Source organism: Poeciliopsis prolifica, unplaced genomic scaffold (assembly GCF_027474105.1).
Source record: "Poeciliopsis prolifica strain line A6 unplaced genomic scaffold, Auburn_PproV2 SCAFFOLD050, whole genome shotgun sequence".
Taxonomy (NCBI): domain Eukaryota; kingdom Metazoa; phylum Chordata; class Actinopteri; order Cyprinodontiformes; family Poeciliidae; genus Poeciliopsis; species Poeciliopsis prolifica.
The window spans coordinates 4,192,727-4,212,968 of NW_026562425.1; the positions used below are offsets into that span (position 1 = coordinate 4,192,727).

At 34.5% G+C, this 20,242-nt stretch overlaps 1 pseudogene; it reads left to right on the forward strand.

The window, feature by feature from the left end:
- Window positions 1-675: 675 nt before the first annotated feature.
- LOC129377951 (macrophage mannose receptor 1-like) lies at window positions 676-17,568 on the forward strand (annotated as a pseudogene).
- The last annotated feature ends 2,674 nt before the right edge of the window (window positions 17,569-20,242 follow it).

Genomic DNA, 20,242 nt, shown 5'->3' on the forward strand with positions numbered 1-20,242 from the left:
CCCTTTTGCAACTATTTCCCAATAGTTTCCAGATAATTTCTCAAGAAGACTTCTTCTACATTAGTCTAAATCTTTGTAAACCACAAAATAGATCACATCCCTAACTGTCTGCGGTTCATTTTGTGATCCATAATGTATTGGAGACAGTTGTAAATCTAAAACATATAGCTTTCAAAGACTTGAAAATCCTTTAACTTAAAGTCAGTGCAGTTGTTTAAATGCTTGCTCTTTGCATTTTTAGTGACTTTCTATTAAGTTGTTATGCAAGTCAATGAGAAGCACCTGATGTTGATGACAAATGACAGTTCAACGGTTGGTTTTCTGATTAGCCATAGTCTTTCCCAAAAATGTCTTTTGCAACCACAGCAAGTCAGTCTGTCTTTGGTCTCCTTTTACGCACATATTTTCCTGTCTATTGGATGCAAAGAAAAGGTTATAGGCAGAACATGGTGCAGAGGGTATCTTTCTTCAAATAAATTGCTCATTCAGATTTCAGGAACTATATGGTAATTACTTTTTGTCAGAAGTAAACAAACCAGACATGATGCTGACTAAATAGAAAGAATAAAAAAAAGAGATGTGGTGACGTGGCTTGTCGTGATGCGTCTCCGGATAAAAGCCCCCATCTCATATTGACCAACACAACTTCTAGATTTTGTGTGGACATTACATGGATTAAGCATTCTCCTGGTGAAGAAAGTCTAAGAAGAATCATGAGGAGCACATGTGTTGTCACTGTGCTCCTACTGAAAATGCTACAGTGCCTGGCATTAGATGGTGCAGTATTCCAACTCTTGATTTCAATCTGTTTCAGATTTTTTTAAATAGCAGTAGTTGCATATAGAAATCTGTGTCTAATTTGCTTGCATGTCTGTATAATATAGAAAAAACATTTTCCAATAGCTAGCTACTGAAATATTGATAAGAACTTCTCATTTTTTAACAATTTCTCTTTTCAGATTCACCATATCAACTTACCAACGCAGCTGGGTTTTGCTTGGTTAAAACGGACTCCATTTGCCAAGAACTACGCTGGACAACTGCTGACCGATTGCTGGTGCCTGGCAAAAATAAATGTCTGGGAGCCCAGGGAACAACTGTGATGAGTGAAGTAAGCCTCTACGATTGTGATGAAACCAGTGAGCTCCAAAAATGGAACTGTACGAATGGAACCATGCTCACCCTCCAAGCAAACACCGAACACAAGCTATTTATTGAGCTCCAAGCAGATAACAAAGCTGTACTGGTGACAACAGCAGGACCCAACAGCAAACTCACGATATCAGGGACATCCAGTGGAGCTTGCACAAGAACTTACAGAGGTATAAACCTGCATTTTCACAAGATCCAAGTAACTAATTTTAATCTGTATCAATCAGAGTGCTTAATTGCAAACTATTTTTTTGTGTTGTTTTTATTCATTTTTAGAACTTTACACGATAGGAGGCAATGCAGCAGGAAGGCCCTGCATGTTCCCTTTCTTTTACGAAAACCAGTGGTACTCAAGTTGCACTTCGACTGAAGCCCAAAATAACTGGTGCTCTGTTGAAACCAAGTACGATCGTCAGATATGGGGCTTTTGCCCATCAAGCGGTGAGTACTGAGTTTAGTGATATAGTATAGTCAGTGTTTTAAATGCTTACTGTAATGCCATTTTAAATAAAAAAGCACTTTATCATTAGTGAATGTTGAGCTGTTTGAAAAAAACATGAGAAAAGCAAAATAACATAAATATGCCACCTCATTAAATTGGTAAATCTTCAAAAAAGATGCCTCCCAAAGTATGGACTGAGGCTCAACTTGAGCCACCATACACAGATGTATATTTGTATAAATACTGATATTTCTAACGGCACTTGCTGGGTTTGAGTTTACAAACTTGAATTATTTCTCTCTGTAGCTAATCTATACAATGTAAATGTTACATTTCTTTGTAGAATTACAAAAAAAACATTTATATGCTATTTAACCCTTAAGTGGTCACCCTGAGAATGTGTCCAAGTTATCTGATGTCCTCATGACAGATAAAGTTGTTTTTTATTTTATTTAGTTAGATGAACTTGTATATAATGTTTTGCAGATAAGGACAGCTGGATCAAACATCCAGTAAGTGGAGCATTTATCAACTGAACACCAATTCTGCTTTGACGTGGGCAGAGGCTGAAGCAAGCTGCAAGCAGCAGAGCGCCTCCTTGCTCACCATCAATGACCCCCACGAGCAGGCTTACATCACAGGTTCAACGACTTAGAAGAACTCAGACTGGCAAGAAAATACATGAGCTCTTCATGGTCTTTCTTTTTAAATGTTCTTTTATTTCACCCATATAGTGTTGCTTGAGCCAGAAGGAACCCGCCAAGGATATAAACTTTGGACCGGGCTGACTCTGGATTCAGAACATGGCTGGAAGTGGTCTAATGGGGACCCTTTTCGTTACCTTAATTGGGATTCAGGTAGGATTTTTCAGTCTCATATTTTGATAAAAATCACAAGGTCCACAAATAGCTTTCCTTTAACTCTTCACAAACTTGTGTTGCTTTTGAGTTAATGTTCTTGTCATTTATATGCAACAACAAAGTCTCTGGACACAGCGTTGTATTTACACAATCATTTTCTCTCAAGATGAAAAACTAAATTACAAAATTAAACCCTGATGTGAAAAAATAGTTATGATAAGTTACAACATACCTAACATTTTCCATTATGTCATTTTAGGACAACCAATCACCCATCCAGCATATACCTGTGGAATGATGGATGGAACCGTAGGGTACGCATGGCAAAATTCAATATGCAGCAAGGAATTTGGCTACATCTGCTACAGTAAAGGAGTTCTAGCTTCTCCAACGGCAGGTAAAATAATTTTTACTTGGAGAAATAAAATATGCTTATGATGTTGTGAACTTATATTTATTGCACCTTGTGGTTTACATTCTCCTTTTTGTGTTTCCTGCAATCAGTTCTTAACATGGGATATTGTTCAGCACCATGGGTTCCATACAATGGTCACTGTTTCCGACTTTATCGAAATGCCCAAAGCTGGTCTGGTGCTCAGCAGGCTTGTCGTAAAGACGGAGGCGATCTTGCAAGCATTCGCAATATGGAGGACCATAGTTTTATCACGTCAGAGCTTGGATATGGTACCCTTATTTTCATATCAATCTGTGTTCTGGTGGCTTCTTAGATTGGGGTTTTCTTACACTTGACAAACCATCCAATTGCTAAAATTCAAGCTAACTATTTTGCCTTTTCTTTTAATCACAATAAGGAATTTGGAAACTAAGCACATAAATTAAAGTTTATGAAATCTAAACTAATGATAGATATTTAGATGTATAACGGCAATTCCTTTATTTATTTCTGCTGTCTGCAGCCTCCACTGATGAGCTTTGGATTGGACTCAATGACATTAAAAAAAGGACTGGTCTGACCACACCACAGTTACCTTCACTAGCTGGGAGGTTGGAAAACCACAAACTGCAACAAACCAAAACGATTGTGTTCTTGTCAGAGGAGAGGTGAGAAACATTATGTTCTCTTTTAAATGTGACACATTTGAATCTGGTCTGGTATGGTGAAGCTGGGCTACAAAGCAAAGAACTCAATTTACCAATGCATTTATAGTCACTCAACTTATTGAGATAGGATCCATGAGATGATTTGACATAGAACACCAACTGTTTCTCTACATAGAAAAAAGTGGAGGTAGTTCATGGATTAGATCTGGTTCTAACCCATTTGGAGATTTTTCTAGTAAATCCCATTGACAGGAGAGCCAGAACTGATTGGAGGTATTACAGTCATTTTGAATAAATTAGAATATGCAATCCAATGAGTCTGTTTGTCAGATTAAAAGTACCTTTTGACAATAACAACCTATAAGCAGGTATTAAACATACTTTTCATTAACCCAACATTTGTGTTTCCAAAAATAGTTTCATTGCTCTGATGTAATACTTTCATTAACTGTAAGTGGAAAATCATCATAATTTCTAGAAATATACACATTCAAACATCCATCTGCATGTAATTAATCTATTCATTTGTTTCACTTATTAAGTTCCTAAAATTAACAAACTTTTCTACATTATTTTGAATGGGTCTGCATAGATCAAATCTGTGTATTTTGACAATATATTCAATCAATCAAATCAATCAAATTTTATTTGTACAGCAAATTTCAGCTACAAGGCATTTCAAAGTGCTTTACATTATAAACACAAAAATACAAAGTCGTGCAACATAGAATATTGTAAAACAAACTGTATTTTCTTTCTGTAGAACGGAAACTGGGCTGATCGTGACTGTAAGGAGACCCATGGCTTCATTTGTATGAAAACCAGTGCTTCTGAACCCAGTGGGGATGAAATACGGCAGGATGCAGGTTGCAAAACTGTGAGTGATTTTTTTCCAAGTCTGGAAAAACATTTTTTTAAATATTTTATATGGCATAAAAGCAAAAGAGGGAAGATTTCAACAAAGTAAATAAAAAAACAAAACAGTTTTCATAAGTGATAGAATTAGAAATGCACAATTGTCAGATTAATATTTTGCTGCCTGTTATTGTTTTGCATCTTGACACAGAAAGAGGTTAAAATGCTCTTTTTTTTTTCCTGAAAAGGGTTGGAAAAGATACGGCTCCTACTGTTACTTCATTGGAACGGAAAGAAAGACATTTGGAGACGCGAAAGAGGAATGCAAGAGATCAAATTCTTACTTGGCAGATGTTTCAAACAGGTATACATAGCCTACATATTTTTACAGGAATGTTAAAAAAAGAGAGCAAGAGAGAGAGAGAGGAAAAGAAAGAGAGAGTGAGGGAGGCAGATTTCTAACACCAAAGGGATTTTGTGATACAAACAAGCCATATCTGTTTAAAAGAAACATTGTTCAAAATCATAAAATACAATGAATTTTCTTGTAAGGATAAACAAATTAAGTGACATAAGAAGAAACAACTGGTCCTCTGAGATAAAGAAATGACAATTAAAAGCTTTAAATGTATAAAAAAAAACATGAAATATTACACCATGTTGTTCTGTATAATCTTAGACCTAGTAGGACGACATAGCAGCAACATCTCATTCATAAAATCTAGCTGTTTAACTAATGTGAAACATACTGTAGCTCTATCTTGTTATTTAAGAAATACCTTTACATTATTGCATCTAAATAGCTCAGTATTTAGGACTAACAGACCTAACTTAATCTTTATCTTTAGCTAAATTAACCTATTTGGTAACTCAAAACCAAATATGTAAGTTAAATAACAAAAATTATTGTGGTAAATGGTTTATTATTTTATTGTCCATGTTTCCAGGGTGGATAATGCCTTCCTAGTCAGCTTGGTGGGCCTCAGATCCGAGAAACATTTCTGGTTAGGGCTTTCAAACCAGAAGAACCAAGATGTTTTTGAGTGGACCAGCACTGTTCCTGTGAGATATACTCACTGGAACAGGGAAATGCCAGGTACAAAACATCTATGTTCGTATAATGTGTTTGAAAGTAACTTTTAAAATGACAGTTTTTAATTTCTTTGCCAACAAGGGCGCAACCAGGGTTGTGTCGCAATGACCACTGGTAGCACTGCGGGCCTCTGGGACGTTTTGCCGTGTACAAACAGAGAAAAGTACATCTGCAAATATCAAGCAGAAGGGACAGCTTTGACACCTGCACCAACGACTGCTCCCTCTGACCTTTGTGCAGATGGATGGACCAAAATCTCATCAAGATATTTCTGCTTCAAGGTGAAATTTGATATTTTAATGTATGCACTGCTAAACTGCAGTGATTTGTCAACATAAGTGACGTCAGTTAGAAAAAATGGCTGATTGCAATTGTGATTGTTCTAGGTTTTCAAATAATTGAAACACTAATAATAAAATCCTCAATGGCTGCTTTATTATAATTTGAAACCATGAATTTGCCTTTCTGAGATGAGAGTGTGATTCTTTCTTTTAACTTGTTTGAGGCAACCTGCACATTTTGTCATATTTTTGATGATGACAGTTAACTGATAAACAAAAGACATCAGAGGATGAACTGCAGTCTGATTGGAGACATCGCATTCACTTGAATTTTGCTCAGTAATAACATGAGGGATGAATGGACACAGACAGATAACAGGAGGTGAACGTCTTGTGTTTATAGGTATTTCCAGGAGTTTAGAGACTAAGTCATGGTTTGAGGCCAGGGACTACTGCAGAGCAATCGGAGGAGACCTACTAAGCTTCCACAGCGCTGCTGAGTTGAATTTGAATAAGCAATCATCTAGGTACAGCATGACTTTATTTATCTACTGCCATAAACAGCAATTTTTCAATGAGTTGCACCACAATGCTTTTTTATGTCATTTTTTTCTTTTTCTTTTTTTTTGTTTGCAAAATGATCAATATCTCTTTGGTATTTTCTCAGTAATTGCTAATAAGGCTGAAATCACATTATGGATGAGAAATACCATGTAGCATGCTTACATTATAAGCATGCTACATGCATGCTTATAAAGGCACATATACTGTAAAGGTATATGAGTCTTTACAGTGAAGCATATTTTTAGGGGTTGTCTATAGCACATGTGTCAAACTCAAGGCCCGGGGGCCAAATCCGGCACGCCGTAGCTTTTTATGTGGCCCTCCACAGACTAAACACTAAGTGTGATTGAATATTATATTATCAATCATATCAATGCAGTTTTTATCTGTTTACTGCCAATTTATATCAATCAATCCCTCCAGTTTCTTGAGAATTTAGTTGATATATGGTTATAGTCCATGATTTATACAGCCAGTAAATAAACAGTCTCATTTATTATTGGTTCCTGAAGGGACTGAAAAAATGTTCAAAAATGTTATGTAATTTTAAGATTTCATTGACATATTAACAGTTTGTGAACAGGTTTTATCAACACATTCTGGCACAGGGTTAGGCAACTCCAGGCCTCAAGAGCCGGTCTCCTGCAACTTTTAGATGTCTCCCTGGTCCAACACAGCTGATTCAAATAGTTGAATCACCTCCTAAACGCAGTCAAGTTCTGCAGAGTTCTGCTAATGACCCCATTATTTGACTCAGGTGTGTTGAAGTACAAACATACATTTATTAAGCGAAGAAAATATATTTAGAGATTAAGCAAGTGCAAAATTTTGAATTTAAGTTAGCAGAAATTCAGAGGCTGGTTGGAGGGACAAAGCCAGCGAAACTAGAGACTCTGAGCCTTTTATAGGAGTGCAGGGAACACGCACACACTGTATTTGTGATCAGTGGTCTTACAAACCCTGGTCTTTATCCATACTCATCCATATATGGCAGCCTGAGGAATGTGTAGGTCATCCAAAGTACTCTTGTATTTGCTACTGAAACTTAAATATATAATCTGTTTCCGGATCCTACTTCTACAGCAAATATTCAATACTCTGGATTGGACTTAGTGCCAGTGACCAGGGCACTGGTTTTGAGTGGAGTGACGGATCCCCAGTGAGTAAACAGATGCTTTTCTTTACAGGACTTCTCAATCTGTGACAAAACTATTTATGATCTTTATGATCCTTATCATAATGGTTTCCTTAACAGGTAAACTTTCAACACTGGAAAGATGGAGAACCAAACAACAAAAACAATGTTGAATCTTGCGTTGAATTCTTTTCAAGCGATTGGGGTCTATCAGGGTCTTGGAATGATAAACAGTGTGAAGCGCCTAATGGCTGGGTTTGTCAGATTCGTACAGGTAAAAGGTGGCTATGGCATACAGTTATATAAAGTTATGCCTAGATACATTGAATGTTACCAAAGTTTGTGTTATAGTTCCCAATTATACCATATATTTTATTTCTGGTGTGCTTTCTATCTATATGTAGGATTGACTCCGAAGTCACCCCCACCTCCTCCAACTCCAGGTAAGTGCATTATATAATAACTTGAATACAATAACTCAATTTTTAAATCTGAAACGCAATAGTCAACAAACTTTCTGGCAGTGATGCTAATAATGGTTGGCACACCCTCAGACTGTGCGCATATTTTTACTCTGACAAATTGAATATTACTTTTTGAAATTCACAAATCGCAACTGTGTCGTTAAACTGTAATCAGGCTGGGTTTGTCTGGTTCACTTCGGGTTCGGGTTGAATTTTCTCCTTGCAAAAACAGTTTAAATCCTGAGAAACGCCTTTCTTTACATGTTTACATGTCTGCCAGAGTTTCACCTAGAAAAACTGCAAAGACCTGTGGTGGGAGCGTCATGATGATCCACCAACAGGCCACCATGTTTTTGTAGTAAAAAATGTCAAGTTTAAAGGAAATGTAGAAATATTACTCGGAAATTATAGGTACTTGTTGACAATATTTATAGAGTCTTAAAAACAACAAACAAAAATTCAATTAAAATAAATAATATAATATTTTTGCACTTCTGTTAAATTCCAAGTAATTAACCAACAGATTTTCAAACTCCAGGTAATGCTGGTCATATTTAGAGCTGACTCCAGGCATACATGAACTAAGCAGCTGCTGAGGTATAAATGCTAACATTTTATCATAGATGTAGAATTTTAACATTTGTTTATTGAGAATGAAAATGTTAGATATGATTTTATGATTCATGCATAGATTAAAAAAAGGTTTTTATTTTATTTAACATTGAAATTTAAGATTTAAATGTGGTGTAAAAGTTTAATGAATAATCTTTGTAGTTAGATTGTTGTGCTACCATAGCTATCATCTGATGTGATAAGTTTAATGTTTTCAGCAAATTACAATCATCAGTGATTTTTTAAAGCTCTGCCAGTTAATCTAGGGCTACAACCTGCCTGTATTGTATCAGACTTTACTTTTATAGAGTATCTAATATGCATTATTTGCTCTGGCAAATGCACAGATTACAACCATACCGCTGATGGGTGGCTGGAATGGGGGGGAAATCAATACTTCATTGAAACCCGGAAAAGGGCCAATGACGATGCTCGGAAATCCTGCAGAGAGAAACATGCTGACCTTGTGACCATCAACAGCGAAGCAGAGCGTACTTTCCTGTGGAAACAGGTATGTTTATTGATTCTTTGGTATGGCACATTTGCAATAGCTCATTAAGATATAACTACAAATACAATAAATCTCAAATTTAGCTTGTCAAAAAGAAATCGATATTCACCAGATTTCAGTGGAATTTTAATTTACTTTATATTAAAAATTATGTGAACAGAGACTCTCAAAATCATTCAGACCCTTTGAACTTGTTTGCATTTGATCATAAATATGTGAGATGTATTTTATTGGGATTTTGTGAGTTAAATTCACACAAATGTTCATGACATTGTGAAACTGAAGAAAAACAAAAGTAAAAGAAAAATAAAAATCTAAAAAGATTAATATTTGTTATAAGCCACCCTTTAATTTGTCAGTTTTAATTAATCTTTAAAATGTCTGATCTGCAGATTCCAATTTTGGCCAATCCATATGTTTTTTGTCTGAAAATTTAAATTAAATAGCGATAAAGTCTCTAGTCTCCCTCATGGGATAGTAAACGGTGACAGTGAGGTTTAGGTAGGTATAATTGGTGGATAAGGTCGGTTTCCCATGTAAGTTTTGGATGATCTCCCAAAACTAAGAAAATCAGTGGTAAGCATTTTGTAAGCATTTTTGCATCTCTGCCTCAAGCTAAAAAGCACCTGAGATTGGACTGTAGATTTATCTCTCAGCATGAGAGAGGAGAGCTAAAATAGCTTACAGCATGTAATTTGTTTTGCCCTGGCTCAATAACATATGAGACCTAAAATCCATGACCCAGGATTAAACATTTCTTCCTACAGACATTTTTACTGTGCTATTTTATAAAAAAGAATGAATTCCTCATTTGACTGAGCTAAATGACAAACTTAATGAATTGGCGAAAAAATTAGGTGATATGCAGCAGGATTAGAATTGTATTTGCCTTTTGCAAAGTTCACTGAAGTTCACAATGTTATGAATTTACACTAGTTATTCCCTTCTGAATTTCTTGTTACATTTCTCTTACATATTCTCCTGCACTCATAAACTAAAATGAGCCTTTGTTTGAGTGTAGATATCCAATCATTCTGATTCTTTCTGGATTGGACTAACTGTGGATCTTGACAAGTCATTCCAGTAAGTTTATGTTCCAAACATATTTGGGAAAAAATGAATATCTGTTTGCAAGCTTTCTTTCAAAGCATTATAACTAAATATAATGGTAACAGAGCAGATTAATGGATTAGTGTATTTTTCTTTGCATACTTGACCTCGTCTTTTCTTGCTTTAAGATGGATGGATGGTTCTCCAGTGATTTATCAAATGTGGGATGAAGGACAACCTAATTTTATTAATTTTGATGAAAACTGTGTTGTCATGAAAACGTTCAATGGTGAGTAGATAACTAAATGAAAGTAACTGGAAAAAAAAAAAAAAAAAACTATTTCATATGTGTTGTTAGAATATGAGCCTTGATAATTTGGGAACATTTTAATTGGAATGACCGTGATGGGCTGATCATTAGATCTTACATGGTTTGAAGTTTGACTTCTACGGTGATTTACTTTTTTCTTGTGACTAAAAAGAACTTTTATTATTTTGTCCTTCTGATTGCATTTTTTAGATAATGAAGTAAGAGAATAGGGTATTGCAGAAAAATGGTTCACCAACTTTTACTCATTCAAAAAATATAGACAAAACTAAGACCAGGGGAGGGATATGAACTATTAACAAAATAGTTATTATTATTATAATGCAATAATAATACTATTAGTACTTTTTTTACTTTATCATTTCACATACATCTACACCTGTAGATTTTCTTCTTACTTATTGTATTTTTATTTTAAGGGCCAGTACAGAAAAGTTCAAATCAGAACAATGATGAAGAAATCAGAAAAATTAAACAACAAACTATCTGATAAATATGTAAATATAAATAATTTGGTAAATGTCACCAATCCCTATGTATATACACACAAAATTGTGAAATGCATATCGTGGCTTCCTGACTTATCATTTATGGTTTCACAGGGTTCTGGCATGATTACAACTGTGGATTTGAATTCGGCTCTATTTGCAAGCGCAGTAGCTCACCTCCTGTCAATGCCACCGTGGCTCCTACAGTCCCACCTCAAGGTAACTGCAAAGAAGGCTGGAAGAGGATCAACTCCAAGGAGATTTGGCAGCATTTCAGTTTTATACCTTGAGAATATCTGAGAATATCCTTCTGTTGGAGCTAGATCGAATGCATTCGGTTGGAATATACACAAATTGTAACTTAATTTCTTATGCCTCAATTTCAGTGTTACAAGATCATTTATAGTAAAAAAGTAACATGGTTCAATGCAAGGCAACAATGTCAAGAGATGGGAGGAAACTTGGCCTCTATTCCTCAAGACATGAGCAAGGTTGGTTTTCTCATGACAGTTTTGAACATTTACTTCAGTTCAAGTTATTTGCTACAAATATTTACCTTAGTATTTTGCTAAGTTTTCTAGTCATCATCTTTGCTGTAGTTAGGCTTTGTATTTGACTACTAACCACCCTCACTAGAAATATTGTTTGCAGGTCTAAACATGATTAAACTGGAATGCAAAGTGATGGGAATTTCCATGCCAATCAGAAAAGCCAGAAATTTATTATGTTATTGATTTGAAATTGTCTGGACTTTAACGACTGTTTTTCTGTTTTCAGTGTTTTTAGTGTCTGAAATGGCGAACACACCAAATAGAGACCTGTGGATTGGTATTCATAGCTCGTATGGCAATGGGTTTTACTGGACCGATGGACGGCCAAAGTCTTATGTCAATTTTGATCTTTTGTAAGTTGACATTGTATGTTTGTGTTGTCAATTTGAAAATGTTATTACTCAAACAATTAATTAAATATAACATTTTGTTTTTTATTAGCGAAATAGGCATTCACCCTTTACACACCGTTATTATGGTAATATAAAAATTCATCTTTCTTTGTACAAAATCAGTAGTTTTACAATTTGTCAGAATCCTTTTGATGAAGACGTAAGTAATTCTTATATTATTTACGTTTAAATAAACAAAAACCATTCCTTTTGCTAATGAAACAAGCTTCGCTCTGACCCACTGGCAGAAAATTATGTCCTAATAGTGAGGGCTGGTCGACCAGGGACTCAATAAAGAAAATATGACTGAATAGATATGATCTCTCCCTGTAATTCTGATCACATCTCTCTCAGTTTTCCTCTGTGGGGAACACAATTATTCTGATTCTGAGGTGTACAGATTATAATAATCTTCAAATGTTGCTTTATTTTGCAGTTGTTATTTGCATTTCGAAACGAGGTGAGTATTTTCTACAACGTAATTCTTACCATCTTACACTTAATTACCATCTTTTTTGATCTACATCTGCTGGGTTGTCATTTCTAACAGAAAAAATGTGCTGTGATCAACGCTAATCCTTCATATGGACTTGGAAAATGGATACCTAAATCCTGCAATGACACCAATGGATTTATATGTTTAAGTGGCTTACGTAAGTCATTTAACGTGGTTCCTGCTGATGGTTTTCAAAACAGTAAAATGTTCACTTACTTGCGTACTACACCTTTCTGTCCCACTTTCAACCTTCAGTCCAGGTCTAGTTTATTTCTCTCTGCTAAAAAACAGCAAATGATTAGTAAAATTGTAATAAAATTTGCATAATTAATACTTGTAAATAGGAATCCATAGTTGTGAATTGATTTGTGTAACCTTGTAAAGAGAATTTTTTTTTCTTTTCTTTGGCTGATTGGCCAATCACAAGAACTTTTTATAACCATTTTGTTTGCACAATCCTTCTACTTTGCTCCAGATGTCCAATTTTACTTAGGTGGTGAAGTTACTTTTAAGTTAGATATTTGACAGATATTGCCCTTATGTCTCACTACAGTCAGCAATGGCTTCTCATGTAGTGTGCTGTCACAGCATGAGATATGTCACTTGGGAAGACTCACTGTACTTATGCAGAATGCATTGATTCAATAAAAGACCACCAACAAATTCCAGTTGGTAGAAACACCATAAACAGCAAGACCTCAAACCCTAAACTCAAAAGCTTCCAAGTGACCCAAAAAGTGATACTGAATTATGTTACTACTCTACACCTGAGATACACCTGATTCTATGAGATTCTATGAATCTCCTACTGAACTTTTCTGTAATCTTAGTGGATCGTTACATTTTTAATTGACATAGCATTGACCAATCAGCTGTAAAAATTAGTACCTGCAGGTGGAAACTCACACCAAAGCAAGAGAGTTTTTTATTTGCACCAGTAAAAAAAATATTAACTAAAAGAACTTGAGTAATTATTTTTTACAAATAAATTTTTTACACAAATTATTTTCTAAGGATGCACAAAAAATGTTTCTCCATTTTATTTTACAAGGTTACACAACTCATGCATTCTGATTACAAGTAGATGGTATTTATTTATAATCATTTCTATTTAAATCTATACATTTTTAAATGCACATTTTTGCAATGACATAAGTACTATGATTGAAAACTAAAAAATTATTACTTATCATTTCTATTCTTAAACAGAATCAGATATATCTGAAACAACTAAACCACCAAATCCAGAGAATTACTTCAAAATCCTAAATGATTCTATCAAGCTTGTCACCCAGCAAAAGAGTTGGTCTGATGCTCAGAAGACCTGTGAAGCTGACGGTGCCAAGCTGGTTAGTGTACGGAGTGAGTGGACACAGGCTTACATTGAGCTGCTGGCTTTGAATCTTAAACGTCCTCTGTGGATTGGACTCAATAAAAACCAGGTATGGTCTTTAAAGCCTCTAAAAGCAAACATTTATTCTAGATTCCATTCAAACATATTAGATGTAATGCTTTCATAACAAAATGCTCACAGGGAATTGGCGAAATGCAAATTTTTACAGATACAAGACCTGTCTGATGTAGTAAGAGGAAATATGAATTTCAGTTTGATCAGTTGAAAAATGTTTAACATATATTTGAGATATTTAACAATGTTTAGCCCTTTTTTACCAAATTACACTGAATGCTTCTCAGCCCTGTTTTCTAAACAAGATACTTGTTGATTATCTGTGTAACCAACGTTTACTTAACACAAAAGTTTAGGTCATTGAGCCGTATGTTTTATCTCTTTTTTATTTTTTGGATGTTTTTTTGTTTTTACTTTCAGACTAATAACTACTTCCAATACATAGAGGGCTGGCCATTACGTTTTACCAACTGGGATTGGAATGAACCACGTATAGGGGGAATTTGTGTTTATGTGGATGTTAATGGAAAATGGAAAACCAATGATTGCAATCAGAACTTCAGCAGTATTTGCATGAAGTCCACAGGTGAAGGCAAACTAAATATATTCTAAATAAACATATAAGCAAAAACATCCCTTAATTTGCTTAAATCTGCATTTTACTGTTTAAATTTTCTTCCATTTTGCTATGTAATGCTAAATAAATTTTAATAAAACGTTTTTTCAATTATTAAATAAGTAATTTGTACCACTGTTTATGTAATACACAGACACACCGCCAGAAGTTAAGTCAGACGATTATCCTGGAATTTGTCCAGAAGACCCATATCCAGGTAGGACTGGATACGGGGCTTCTCTGCTTTCACATGGCCGAAGTCGGTGGCAGACCTGGAAACCTTTCAGAAATTTTTGCTACCTATTTTTCTCTGAAGAGAAAGAGTGGCAAGATGCAACTACTAGCTGTCTGTCACATGGTAGGTGTCTTCTGTGAAAAATCCTTTCTGCAGTAGTGAAAATTGATTTTGCATGTACAAAAAATTAACTATTGGTGTGTTCTGTGAAGGTGGAACCCTTGCCAGCATTGGAGATCCCTGGGAACAGGATTTCATACTTAATAACATTAAAACATTTCAAAACTCATATACATCTTATTGGCTGGGCCTGTTCAAAACTACTAAAGGTAATGAACATCACAAAAAGGCAGTGTTAAAGGAAAAATTATCTGAACATGTGTCTTTTATGTTTTACAAAAGTAATTTTACCCTGTAAAATATTTGAGCCACATTTAGTTGTGTCTACTATCTTCTACTCTGAGTCAATTACATTTAGCGAGTTTTAGATTTTGAACCTACATGTGTGAGTTTGTGAAATATAAACTTACTGTGGTAAGTTGTTTCAACTTTTTTTAAATATATTTTTCAAACCTCTAAGAGTTTTTAGTTTAGCACTTATAAAAACTGCAAGCGGAAAAAGATAGGAGTGGGAACTGTTTCCCAGAATGCTTAGCAGCATGTCTTTTATCCTGAGATGGAATTGTGTTAGATTGAACTGACTCTTGTGTCTTATTAAGGAAAATGTCTATTTTCAGCAATCCTTAGCTTACAAAGCTTGAGGATAATGTCCTGTTCACGCTGAATATTAGAGAGTAGAATGCATCGTAATGTTTGATGAAATTTATCACCAGATCAAAAATTTTGTTCATGCAATTTGAAGCAAGAATTTAAATTATTCTAAAGTAATTATTTAACCATTTAGTTAATGAAGTAGTTAGCTAAATAATCTTGTCTTCTTGTGAGTGAAAATAATAGAGAAATGTGTGCTCTTTAACTAGATGAAGACAGTTATTTCTTTCATATTGTGAAATAGTTTGATTTAAATTGCAGCATTCAGTTAAAATTCACAATTCAAGATTAATGAACTAAAAAAACAATGTTTATGAACTTTACTTTCAGAGTTAAAACAAAACAATTTTCATGTTTACTGAAATTGCATGTTCAGGCACCATCAAATGTTTTACAATGTATTTGTGTAATTTATTATTTATTTCTATTTTTAAACATTTTAGATATTCCATAAAATACAGAAAATAATAAAATAAATATCTGTCTATCCCCAGGAGAATGGATGTGGTTGGATAAAACGGTCATGGATTTTCAAAACTGGCGAGAGTATCCGTCTCGCTCCTACGGCATGATTATTGTATCAGACGGGAAATGGTATACGGGGTATAAATTTCAAGTCAGACCATACATCTGTAAAGCAGCCAAAGGTAAAAACTTTACAATGAATTAAATCTCAACTATCAAAATCACTTCAATAGCATTTCAGACAGTTCCCTTGCTGTAGCAAAAAGATCGTAGTGTAATTAATTTTATTGTCTTTGGTCTTATATTTTCTTTACAATGTAAACTTGATATTTACACTGTATCAAATGAAATATTTCTGGTACATTTCCTCAGTTTTTTAAACTTTGTCCATTTGTTTGACTTTGTTAAAGATCATATTGATACCTCTTTCATTCTTTTGAGGAAAATAGCTGCCTAACAGCTGACATTTCACAGTAAAAGCCACATAGACAAACATGGTCCTCTCAACATTACAGTGCAAGTAATTTAGAATTTGTTAGCAGCATGCAAATAATTTCTACCAATTAAAAAGAAACCAAATCTGCAACATTTTTTGATAAGGTTTTCTTTTTCTTTCCAGTGTTACCTCCAAAGCCATCACCCAAACCAAGTGAGTCATGCTTTCATCTTTTTCTATTTGGATTTTTTTTTTTCTTTCTCTTCATCTACTTTTTTTTCTCTGCAGATGTTGCCATTGATCCTCAAGGTCGGGGTCACACGGCTTTAGTAGCTGTGTTTGTCATTGCTGGGATCGCAATGGGAGCAGGTATTGCTTTCTTCCTGTTCAAGAAGTCTGGTCGTCAGATGACTCTCATACCAATCCCTGGAGGGTTAACGGCCTTTGATAACCCACTTTTCAGCAGCAACCAGTCACAGAAAAATTTGGTGGACACTAAAAAACTGCTGGGGAACGCAGATGAAGATAACAGTCAACCTGTAATAACTATATAATTGTAAAGACAGCAGATGGTGCATGGACGTATTCTCTGTTATGGCTGCTTAGGATCAATGTAAATGCAAAGAATGATTTATACAAGAAGATGGTGTAACAATTAATTAACTGGAATGTTGATTCAAGTAGCTTGGATGTATATTGTATTCTAACTACTGCAAAAGTTTAATTGCCTACTGAGAAAGAAGTCATGAACACTCGTTGACTCAAAGTAGTCATTCATTTAGAAATGATGCAACACCTCTCCAAATATTATTATTAGAAAAATGTGTTTGCAAAAAGGATCAAACAAGACAGAATTCACAAAAGGTAGAAAGTCTCTATAGATGTTTGCTTGTAATTCAATTCCCAGCATGGAGAAAATGCAAAGTTATACAGTTGGTAGGTCAGAGCATTCTCTGACTAACAAAGGAAGTTATCTTGCTACACTTCCTATGTGATTTGTGCAGATGTAAGGTGTTTTTTTGCAGTCCTGCAAAAGCACTTAAGACCATTGGTTTCTTATCTTTGCTGACAGTCCTCCAGTAGGAAATGAACTTATGAACTTAGCTTCCTTGCATCTTTAATGTTGCAATGTGTAAGTTTCACTTCAGCAGTCAATATGTAATGTTATTCTGAAACCAGGATATGTCTAGAAGCATAAGGTCAAAAGGCACCAAATGAGTAAATGATGAATCAAGTGAATGTGATCAATAAATGACAATTAACAAGTATTTTTTCCAACAGTTACAAAAACAATCATTGCAAGAGATTATACATTTGAAATACTGATGTTATATGTTGTAATATTTACAATTGATTGAAAAATGACTTATGGAAAGTATACACTTAGCAATAATTATTGTGAAAGCCTTGTCCTGCCTTTGCGGCCAGTATGTTCCTACTAGTATTGGTAAAGAGGAATAATCTTTGGAGAGGTTTTAAGTGTTTGGAGCTCAGAAGGACTTCCTGCCATCACCCTAATCTTTAGCTTCCTCCACAAATTCTTTGTTAGTTTTATGCAACAAATCTTATTCCACTTTGAAACATTAATATGTAGAGAAAAATAAAAACATTGCTTTAGATCTATATTTGACATGGTAATCAGTTATATTATGCTTAACAAGAGAAATCCATCAATATTTTTGATGGATTGAAGCTCAGGATGATTTAGGATGATTATCTTAGCAAATAAATATGTTGTAAAAAAAATCTAATTAACAAAACTTCCTGTCAACTTGTTGCTTTGGTAAAAAGAAAAAAAAAGTAAATAAATAAAATGGAATTTGCTAGTAAAGCTATTCATTTTTTTTGTTTTATTTTCATTTTTACAAAGTTGGCCATTTTGTATAATAAGTGGGATTTATAGAAGGAATTTCCCTGATTTTAAATGTGTCCGAATGATAACTTTGATTATTTTCTTGACTGTATAATTTTATTGATAAATTAGATCTGTTTTGTAAAGTGCCTTAAAATGACCTTTGTTTGAAATAGGCCTTATATGAATAAAATAAAAATGAATGAAAGTGAATTGATGTAATTTGTGAATTCAAATTAAATTGGAAGTAAATGCTTTGGCGCTTGGACTACGGCAGAAGATGTGTGTGCTGAGAATCCAAAACTTATGGTTCCGATTCTATCTTCCTCCTGCCACATGTTGATGTTGGGCAAAGCACTGAACTCAAAGGTGTTTGAGGCAGAGCAGCTGAATGTTTTACAGATTAACTGTCTCCTAGTATACAGTCACAAAATAGTTAAAAAATATATCTATATATTATGTATTGATCTAAGACAAGTAACAAGTTATAATAATGAAAAAGCTGGTTTCCAAAGTGAGCCAGGGCAGCTTTGCTCTACAAAATTAATATCTGGAAATGGTAGCTATTAACAGAAGTTTATATTTGACATCATATTAGACAGATGCATAAATAAAATATTAACCTTCATCCATCTGGGTTACTTGCGTGAGTGTCTGTCTGTGTGTGTTAATTTATCATCTGGGATAACAAGACGTTTCAAATATGAAAAGAATTGAATCATGCATCTCCCCAGGGAGGCAAGGAGTGGGCAGCCTTGAAATGAATCACAAAGAAGTTCTTTTTACCTGGACAAACACTTTCAGTGTTTTGGTGATCCCGGTGTACCCTCTCAAAATCTGAATAGTTGCTTTACTTTGAAAATAATCATGGAAATTGTTTTGTTCCTTCATTGTCTTCATTGTCTTTCATTTATTTATTTTTTGTTTGTTTTTTAAATTAAACCTCAGTAAGAGCTATTAAATGCACAAGGTGTGTCTTGTGAACTTGAATGTGAACTTTAAATATTAACTGAATCAAATGAGGAAATCAAAAAATTGGGTTTGAGAAATTAAAAATGACAGTCAGCATTCTGAAGACTTCCTTTTTGCAAGTTTTGCAAAAAAGGAAGGATTTTAGTTACCTAAGGCAAAGTGATTTGATTTACTATTAAATTGTGCTGTGCACATTAAACTGCAGTTTGACTCATTTCCTGTTTTTTTGGATTTTTTACGTCAGATTAAAAAAACAGAGAAATTGTGAAAAGCTTAAGACATTTACTCTTATGGTGAGTTTATAAAAATGTGCCTTTCTGGATTTATTTCAGTGCTTTGTTTTGTTGTGTTGAGTCCTGCATTAAATTTAGGATGATTATCTTAGCAAATAAACATGTTGTAAATTATTTCAAGTTATTAAATAGGTTAAATGTTGTTTTTTTAATAATCACACTGACATACTTGAAAATGTGTTGATCTGATTTTAATTGAAAATAAATAAGTATGAAACAAAACTGTCAGAATTCTGACTTTATGGAAAACCTTGAAAAGGAGATTTAGTGACGTGTTGCAGTGGAATAAGTCAGTGACTAAATCCTTCCCTTTTCTGAAATCTTTAACATCACTTCTACATTTTCTGCAGGCAACATATGGATTAAATGCTCAGCTTTGGGGCATTTTAAAGGTTCATAATGCATGGCTTGTATGTGATCCTGGGGCTTCCTTTTACACATTTCCATTCATTGGAGTCAAATGGTACAGTATTCCCACTTTTGATAGCAGGATGTTTGTGAGTTTCTGTTAAAATGCATGGGTCTAAGCTTTGTTTTCAACCATTGCATATGGACATTTGAAACAGTTTAACACCAGATTAATTTTTTTAATCAGCTACTGTTATTGAATTGTAGACTTTTTTTCCTTTACTTTTTTTAGTTACTCATTGAACTGTTTTGAACAATTTCTCTTTTCAGATTCACCATTTCAGCTTACCAACACAGGCACAGAATTTTGCTTAGTTAAAGCTGGCAGCAGGTGCGACGACATACGCTGGACAACTGGCAATCGACTGCTGGTTCCCAGGGTGAATAAATGCCTGGGAGTTCAGGGAAAAAGTGTCGGGAATCAAGTGAGCCTGTACAACTGTGATGAAA